Source organism: Pinus tabuliformis, chromosome 4_1, assembly GCF_031772625.1.
Source record: "Pinus tabuliformis cultivar Carrire ecotype Pingquan chromosome 4_1, CPIR1, whole genome shotgun sequence".
Taxonomy (NCBI): domain Eukaryota; kingdom Viridiplantae; phylum Streptophyta; class Pinopsida; order Pinales; family Pinaceae; genus Pinus; species Pinus tabuliformis.
In genome coordinates, this window is record NC_142303.1 from 635,660,146 (window position 1) to 635,668,114 (window position 7,969).

Sequence of the window (7,969 nt, forward strand, 5' to 3'; positions counted from 1 at the left end):
GAAAACAGTGAACATTAAAAATTGTTTGTCTCATGATGAGGATGAAGAGGAAGTGGCTGAAATGAATCCCCAAACAGCAGTAGCAACACAAGAACAGCAAGGTACACCATTGAGGATCAATGAGAGTGCTTCTCCAAGCACACCACAAGGAGGAAATTCAAGTGCATCTTCAAGCACTTGCACACCAAGTGAACGAGGTAAGAAGTTTAGAAATCTAAGTGAAATTTATGAAGAAGGAATGAATTCCTTATTTGCCTTGTATTGTCATGTTGATGATCCTATTCATTTCGAGGATGCAATTAAAGATAGGAAATGGATAGAAGTTATGGATGAGGAGATGAATGCCATAGAAAGAAACAAAACATGGGATTTGGTTGAGCTACCAAAAGGCAAAGAAGTCATTGGTGTGAAATGGGTCTACAAGACCAAGAGCAATGCTGAAGGCAAGATTGAAAGGCATAAAGCAAGGCTGGTTGTCAAAGGCTACAAGCAGCAGTATGGGAGAGATTATGAGGAGACTTTCGCCCTGGTTGCAAGAATGGAAATCGTGAGAGCAGTGTTGTCCATAGCAGCACAAAACAAATGGAAAGTCTACCAAATGGATGTGAAATCAGCATTCCTAAATGGAGTGTTAATGGAAGAGGTTTATGTGGAACAACCTCTCGGATATGAGAAGAAAGGAGAAGAGCACAAAGTGTGCAAATTGAAGAAAGCTCTTTATGGGCTGAAGCAAGCGCCAAGAGCATGGTACAGCAGGATAGATTCATATCTATTGGATAATGAATTTGACAAATGTGAAGGAGAACCCACAGTCTACATCAAGGAAAAGGATGGTAAAATTTTAATTGTTGTCTTGTATGTAGATGATGTTATTTTCACTGGAAATGATATTCAGCTTATTGAGAATTTTAAATCAGTCATGAAGGATGAATTTGAAATGACTAACATGGGTTTGTTGAGATACTTCTTAGGCATAGAAGTAGATCAAAATGAAAAAGGAATTTTTATATCTCAAGCAAGATATGTAAATCAAGTTTTGAGCAGATTTAAGATGGAAGAATGCAAGGCAGCAATCACTCCCACAGTGATGGGATTAAAGCTCAGCAGAGAGGACAGCAGCAAGGATTTTGATCCTAGCTTGTATAAAAGCATTGTGGGCAGCCTTATGTATTTAACAGCAACTAGGCCTGATTTAATGTATGCTGTTAGTTTGATTTCCAGATTTATGGAGAGGCCAAAGGAGGTACATTGGCAGGCAGCAAAGAGAATTTTGAGGTATGTGAAAGGCACCAAAATGTTTGGAATTCTATATCATGCCTCAGAACATTCAGATTTGGTTGGGTACACAGATAGCGATTGGGCTGGAAGTGTAGATGATCGGAAGAGCACTTCCGGTTATGTTTTTAATATGGGTTCAGGAGCCATCTCATGGGCTTCTAAGAAGCAATCCATTGTAGCATTATCTACAGCAGAGGCAGAATATGTGGCAGCGACAGCAGTAGCATGTCAGGCAGTTTGGATGAGAAGGATGTTGAGAAGCTTAGGCCAAGAGCAGGCAAAAGCGACAGTGGTCTTTTGTGACAATAGCTCAGCTATTGCCTTGTCAAAGAATTCAGTGTTTCATAAGAGAACGAAACACATCGATACAAGGTTTCACTACATCAGAGAATTAGTGAACAATGGAGAAATTGTCCTAGAACATTGCAGGACCCAGGAACAGGTTGCAGACATCTTGACAAAGCCACTGGTTCAGAAGAGTTTTGAATTTTTGAGAAAGTGTTTGGGAATGACCGAACACGCGGCTGTTAAAATTAAAGGGGAGTGTTAAAATTGTAATTTTACGCCGCGCGGTGGTTTTCAGGAAAACCGTGGTTTCCCCGCACCACCCTTGGCGTTTGGCGGTTTCCGTAGCAGAGGCTCCGAACACATTCACACTCTGCCACGCGTCCTTAATACGACGCCGAAAACCGCTTTCCCCAGACGCTAAAGGTCGTTTTGTTTGCGTGACCTTGGCGAGCGAATTGCGTTGGATCGAGTTTGGTGGCTCGGATTGGCGCGAAGCTGCGCGGAGGTTAACGACCGGGCCCGACGAATGGGGTGGCGACACGTGGCACTGAAGTGACGTCTGCCGACCCCGCCCGCGTCAAATGCATTTTTTGTCGTTTTGTTTCGTTGACCGCCGCGGAAGAAAAGTTATGGTTTTAATGTTTTACGTAGATTTAGGTGGAGGTTTTAATGTTTTTATGGGCATATGTTTAATATGGTGATGGGCACACGTCCCATATATTTTTATATATGTTTTTATATACGTTGTCATAAATATAGTCTATGTGTTGTAGTTTTTTTAATGTATATGGTGTCTGCGCGCGGTGTTTTTTTTGATATGTATTGAACGTACAGCAGTGCGAGATATGAAATAGGGGAGGCATGTAATTTTTTTTGGGGTCATTGTAAAACACAGGAATAGTATGAAGCTGTTTATGTAATATCCACAGCAGTGGAAAATCTGTGACTGCAACAGAGTTTGTTTTGTGAATCCCTCTTTGCACAGAGGATGAAATATGTATCAGTCTTTTGTTTTAAATCAATAGAAATGTGTTGATGTGTTGTGACTGTGTAATGGACTGTGTTCTAAGTTAATTTTTTTTTCAAAAGAGGTTCTCTGCAAAAGATCCTGGATAGAGTAAACAGAGCATCGTCTCTGTGGTGAATGTTTAATTGGTTTTTGGTATTTTCTCCATCAAAAATACCCAACAGGATCAAGTCCTATCGAGCACAGAACATCTCAGTAGCGTGTGTTGTTTCTAGGCAGGCACTAAAGCAATGAAAGGTGGGATTTATTTTTTCCTGTGTGCAAAGAACGCTGAAATCAATCACCTTGCTAGATTCAATCATTCATAGCCTTCTTCTCATATAATACCCTTACCCATAATTTGTCAGGGCATGACAATGATATTGTGATTTCAATATCTGTAGAACCTTCAAGTTACCCAGCCTCTAGGAAAAACCTCCTGAAGTTCTCCTTCTTCGTTGATCGTTCATTGGTCCTTCGAAGAAACTATTTTGAAGCTCTCCTGCTTTGCTGGTCTTTTGAAGCAAGAATAATGGGGCGCAAGAAAGGTCACATTGTGGTGACCTACTTCCTCCTCCAGGCTCAACAACATCGATGCCTTCTCTATTAGCTCCACCAAATATGGTCATACATATTTTAACACAGAAATATGGTCTTATAGTCATGGTTATAGTCATTGTCAAGTTGGAAATGCAAAACGAATTCATCACACTGATCTAACGATATCGAGAAAGCAGGAAAAACTCAGTAGTGGAAGAACAATGGAAACCAAGGGTTTTGCAACAGACAAATTTGCGGCTCCTTTGCCCCCGAAGAAGGCTAATCTCAACGATCCAAATGCCATCAAGCATCTCCTTGATGAAATGGCTTCCGAGGTACTATTCAGTCGAGGGTATGTGGAGAATGTGGCGCTGAGTAATTTCAAAATGGCGATAGGTGTCATCATCATTGGCATTGCCCTGGCGGCTCAGTTTTATCCCAAGAAGTTCCCAAAAATTTTATTTTTTTTCTTATTCGTTGCATTATATTGTATGTTATCTTCAATGGATTGTTGCAGTAACTTTATAATTTATACAAAGGAGAAGAACACTATTCTCTTCACAGATCCTCCCCTAGATCATTTAGCAGCACAGGTTTGGCAGTTTCTTCAAAGCTTGCACGTTTTTCTGACTTGTACACATTATGTATATCTAGTACTGACCCCAAATCTATTGCGGCCAATTCACCTGTCGAGTTTACCAAGAGTGTTACTAAGTGGTTTACTAAAGATGGAGTTTTGGTTGAGACTCTTTTTCTGGAATGATGTGGATAAGCTAATGGATGATTATGGGAATGAGTCTCGAAAGGCAAAGTAATCCCAAACAAAAAATTGTTGGTTATTAGTATTAGCAATTTACTGAATTCAACATTGCGTGTTACTGCAGGATTGCGGTGGATCGGTTCTATAAAAATCTACAAAAAATAATGTAGTAGAAAAATACACAATTCCCCATCTCTCCCTTCGTGGATTTGATGTTAAAGACTATGCCAAAGCCGAATTAGAAAAAATATGTCCAAGAGTGGTGTCTTGTGCTAACATTTTGTTGCTCGAGATGCAAATGGGAAATTGTGTAATTATTAGAAGATGGGAAGGAACCTAAAGAAATTCCATAAAGATAAAAGAAAAATAAGGCCTCATGAATTAAATTTGCACCATTCACATTAATGAATGGGTATCTATATCAGTTGGGGCTAAATGATGTTTTTCAGTGTCTATATCAGTTGGGGCTAAATGATGTTTTTCATTTATATGTTGTAGAAATTCAAAGGAAATGGATAATAGATGAAGCACATGCATGGTCGACGGGACGACACTATATAGTGAATACAATGGCCCAGGATATTCTCTTCAGGATGGTATTTGGTGGCTAAAATTACACTTTGACTATCAAAACTATGCAGGTATTCTCTTCAGGATGGTATTTGGTGGCCAAAATTACACTTTGACTATCAAAACTATTTAGGTAAATGCCACATTTTCTAGTGAATGGGTTGAACATTATGGGAAGTTGAAATGCCTTAAAATTTGATAAAACCTTTTGAAATATTGGAAATCAATTTTGTCGAACCATTCACACAATGAGAAAAAGGGAGAAAATAAAAATACATACTCATTATTGTCACACGATGAGAAAAAGGGAGAAAATAAAAATACATACTCATTATTGTCAAATAACTCAGTAAATGAACAAAAGCCAAAATACCAAGTTGTACCCCAAAAAAATCTAACAAATTTATTTATGAAAACATAGTCACAAGATTTGGTTGTCTCTTAGACCATTATTAGTGATCAAGGAACACATTTTGTTATCAAAAGGATCAAAGTATTGTGGAGAAAGTATTTGATTGATCATAATTAGCTTATTTTCCACAAGCTCATGAAGTGGTTGAATCATTCAACAAAGCATTGCATAAACAATTAATGAATATATGTGTAATCGACTAAGATAGCTAGGATGATAAATGAAAGCAAAGTACAGGTTTATAGAATAGCATACAAAAGAGAAACGGTCATACTCCTTTCAAGCTAGTGTATGGCCAGGAAACAATAGTCTTCTTTCACTTTCAAACTATTGTTGTGAAGGTATATTTTTTCCATAGATACAATATTAACATAGCTAAGAAACAATGAGTTCACTAGATAAACCAATTGAAGGAAGAATAAGAGAGAGCATTTCATCATCAGGAAATCAACTTACAATAGTAAAAGGAATGGCAATATTAACATATTAAAAACAAAGATATAAAGCAAGGTCATTTGGTGCTTCTATATGACAACAAAATAAAAGGAAATCCTTGAAAGTTGGAAATTGCATGGTTAGGACCATTTTTCATTGAAGAAATTAGACAAACTGGTGTTATTTTGATGAAATGTAGAAAACAAAAAAGACAATATCAAAGACAAGAAGATTGGTAGAAAATGAATCAAGCCATAATATCTATTCTCGTAATGTTGCATTGTGTAATGATACAAATATATAATAAAATTAAGAAACCACCTTTTTAACTATCATCTTGACACCTCACAAAGACATAAAGTAGGATGAGACAAAAAAGGTCTCGAAGCATACTTAGGATAAAAACTATATCCGAAGATGTGAAATACATAAAGGTGGTATATTATTATTGTTAGAAATGTGTTGTCATTATTGGCAAAGGTGATGAGGATGGAGGATAAAGTATAGATTATTGCAAGAGAAATAAAGATCAACTCATGCTATGTAAAAGGCAAAGATGGAGAAGGTATAGTGGATTTGAAGCCATTTCTAGTATGGCATATCACCTCAAATGCTGTTGGAACCCACTCAAATGGAAAAAGCTCTAAAATAGATTTCTAGTGGTATATCGAAGTTTGATAAAGGCCTCTTGGATCATAAGTTATTTCCCGTCCAATTTTAAGTACCCCAAGAGTCAAAATTGTAAAGCTATGTTGTTGGAAGACCAACTAGAGCAATTTTAGTTTGTTCAAACTATTACACAAAAAGTAGAGATATGAAGGTGTTCAGACACAAGCCAACTTATATATCCATTCCACCACACACTTAACCTCTGTTTCCTATAGGAGAAAACAAAACATCTTTCATTATAAATAGAGAGGAGTTTACATAAAACATGAACATAGCTCCAAATGCTCTTTTGCAGTATGCATCAACTCAAAACTAGAAAGAAGAACGACCGTAAATACATATATCTGATCAGTAGCTTGTCATAATAAATCTATAGGATCCATATGTACCTAGCAAGGACCAAAGGATACTTACACTCTACTATAAAACAAAAAATTAAGAATAGAGCCTTTGGCCAGCAAGGCTAAAATCCATAAAACAAAAACATATGATAACAAAAATAAACAGAAGTTTCACAATAAAAACAAGATAACTATTAACCTATCCTATGACAACTCAGGTTTGGCCCATGGAAGTTCGCATATAATTCCTTACACTGATTTGATTTGAGTATCTCAATGGAAATGTAAGGGAGTACTTAAATGGCCACGTTAGGCCAGTAAACTAGATACTGGGATTCATGTCCTCCGGTGTTTTTCCTTGATAATACACAGGTACTAATATCAATATTATCATCGATGTGCCGACCTTTATTCGGAAGGGTCGAGGTAGGCTTCCTAAATTTTTCATTCCATAGTGTCTTGTTTGCTATGACCAAAAGTTTTCATGTTTGGTTTTCATTTTAGATTGAGCCAACAAATTATGTTAAACAAAATCCTTCATAGATATCTACCTTTTATCTTTTTACAAAGCCCCTCATTGTTAGTCAAAGTTTGAAGAAATAAAACACAAATCTTAAATTAGGGAAGGAAAGAAAAAGTTATGAAAGATATCAATGCCTTTCCCTTCCAAGGAGTAGATAAACTACAACAAATTATGTTAAACAAAATTCTTCATAGATATCTACCTTGTATATTTTTACAAAGCCCCTCATTGTTAGTCAATGTTTGAAGAAATTAACACTAATCTTAAATTAGGGGAGGAAAAAAAAAAAAGTATTTTAAATTATAGAAGAAAATAAACAATATTAAAATAGGGAAGGAAAGAAGAAGTATTTTAAAATATGGAAGGAAATAAACAAAATTAAAATAGGTTAGTGATAAAACAAATTATGTATGAATTATAATACTTAAGAATGAGTAATGGAAATGGTATGAGAAAATTTATTTAGGTATATTGCTTAGTGTTACTGTATGAAAGTTATGTATGTTTATTTCAAATTGTTAATGTATGTATTTTTAGAAATTGTGTATGTTAATTTCTTAATTTTGGATTTACCAAATGGAAAGAGGGATTGAATCTCTCAGGAGAAAAACTTATTTTTGAGTGAAAATTTTGAGAAACGTTTTTCTCTTTGGAGATTTGCTTCCCTTTTATTGCTCTCAACCTTTCATATATCCTAAGTTAATATGGATCTATATTGGTTCTTAATCATAAATAGATAATTCTTACTTTACCCTAAATGTATTGTTACTTTTTTTCAATTAGTTATAACATACTATTTAAACTCGACTGTATTGATATGATATTTATATCACAATAAAAGTATTACAATTACTTCTATATTCAAATATAAATACATTTTAAAACATTCATTAAGATGGTTGCATATGACCTCACCAAAGTTTTCATCAATACTAAAGTTGGGGTTGTTGCAACACCAACTAGGGAGAAAATTGAATAGTCCATGACACCCCACACTTATATGAGGCATGACATATCATCTTGGTTTTCTAAGAAAGAAAGGGGACTTTTCTATGAACGAAATGCATGGATGAGTCGAAATTTATGGGTGGCATGCATAGTAAATGCAACCACCCCATCATATCATAGTTGTGTGCAACTCATAGGT

General features: G+C 35.9%; 1 pseudogene; it reads left to right on the top strand.

Moving 5' to 3' along the window:
• Nucleotides 1-3,333: 3,333 nt before the first annotated feature.
• LOC149177653 (signal peptidase complex subunit 2 pseudogene) lies at nucleotides 3,334-3,927 on the top strand (annotated as a pseudogene).
• The last annotated feature ends 4,042 nt before the right edge of the window (nucleotides 3,928-7,969 follow it).